The sequence below is a fragment of the Amphimedon queenslandica genome, unplaced genomic scaffold, assembly GCF_000090795.2.
Source record: "Amphimedon queenslandica unplaced genomic scaffold, v1.1 AMPQUscaffold_11198, whole genome shotgun sequence".
NCBI lineage: Eukaryota > Metazoa > Porifera > Demospongiae > Haplosclerida > Niphatidae > Amphimedon > Amphimedon queenslandica.
The window spans coordinates 1-1599 of record NW_003548557.1 but is presented as its reverse complement, the minus strand read 5'-3'; the positions used below and the strand labels follow the sequence as shown (position 1 = coordinate 1599).

General features: G+C 34.2%; 1 long non-coding RNA gene across 1 annotated transcript; it reads right to left on the bottom strand.

The window, feature by feature from the left end:
• Window positions 1-590: 590 nt before the first annotated feature.
• LOC109589548 (uncharacterized) lies at window positions 591-1592 on the bottom strand. Its single transcript, XR_002188769.1, has 5 exons — window positions 1485-1592; window positions 1377-1428; window positions 1304-1326; window positions 752-1231; window positions 591-690 (listed from the first exon to the last, which is right to left on the bottom strand). It is a non-coding gene; the product is annotated as an uncharacterized LOC109589548 (long non-coding RNA).
• Window positions 1593-1599: the final 7 nt, after the last annotated feature.

Here is a 1599-nt window from a genome sequence, read left to right as displayed (position 1 = left end):
AATGCCCTACAAGAAATAAAATGCTACATACACTGTGTAAAGGAGTAAAGATATATCCCAATCCCATTATTACACAATGACTTGGTCAACACTTTCAATATAATACCATATAGGGCATATTGTTCACAGGAGGCAAATTTCACGAAATCTACTAAAATTCCAATTTGTGGATTTTAATTTCGTGAATTCTACCACGTGTGCCATGCAGATACCGTATTAAATTGATATCTGTAGATTTTATTTTCGCAAATTTTCTTTATCTGCAAAATTTGCATCCCGCAAACATTATGCCCTGTACGGTAACCTTACTCACCTACACTGGAATCGGAATGCAATATTGGAGGTTTTGGGGGTGTGGCTGAAGATGAAATAAATTTAAATTTTCAAAATGATTCAAGAAATTTCATTTACTTTGTCTTTCTCTATCAATACCATCAGCTACAGCATTCTCTCCTATTCCTCTAAGGGCAGCTATCAGTGTACCTATTGTTGGCTTCTTCACGCCATCAGCTTTACGCAACCAGCTAGCCAAACACTCTGTAAAACAAGGATCTACTTCTCGATAATCTTTCTTAATTTTCTCTAGTGTATTTTGAGATATTTTAAGACGTAGGCCAAGTCGATTATACGATGCTTTGCTGTAATTATGCCTCTCGAGTAATGCAATAACTTCGTCAAGATCTCCAATATCTAGATTAATAATCACAAACATCATTTTTTTGTCTAATATCAATTGCACTCCAGTACTCACTTAAAGTTCTTCCATACAGAATAGAAATGGCGCCAAAGCTGGCCATCTAGGTGACAGTTGAATTGTTGAAACAATGTTGATGTCGAATTCTCGACTCTTGTTACTGCTTTGAGGTGGGCCCATGGGCGCAAAGTATTAGATTACATCACGTGATACAAATCTAATATTAATCATTATGCCATAGCCAGTAGCCACATTCCACCAGCTCTTTCATCCGCTCAATGGAAATCAAACTAGTCAGCTTAAGACTATAAGCCTCTCACGCTAGGTTAAAGACAAACCAATGTGCATGGACTAGGTCAGCCTCCTTGCCAAAGCCCAATAGGAGAATAATAGCTAGTGAATATTGAATAATAACATTTACTGATATATTGTACATGATGGATACAACAAAGTTATATCAACTTTACTATAATGTCATCAAAAGCAAAAAATAAACAATTAAATGAGACATGTCATTTTCATGAATGCAATGACTGTCTGAAAGATAGAGTTAAGGAAACTGTTTTATTATAGCATATTACACTTACATACATTATGATTAAAGGATACATTTCATTGCCAAGTTTCTCTAACTTTTATAAGAAAAAAAAACAAATCATGAACATAGATATGCTTTACTTACTGTTTGTGTCAGTTCATTAAGAGATGCTTCTACTTGATAATCTTTACCCGAACTAAATGATTTTCAAAAGTTAACTTTAACTATTAAACCAAGCCCTGAACTTCTTACTTCTCTTGACTAATTCTCATTTGATCAATTTCAAAATGTCTTAATGTCAAGTCTTCCTGCATCTTACGTATCTTTGTCAACTTTGACAATGTATCAGAATTACCTAAAAGAATAA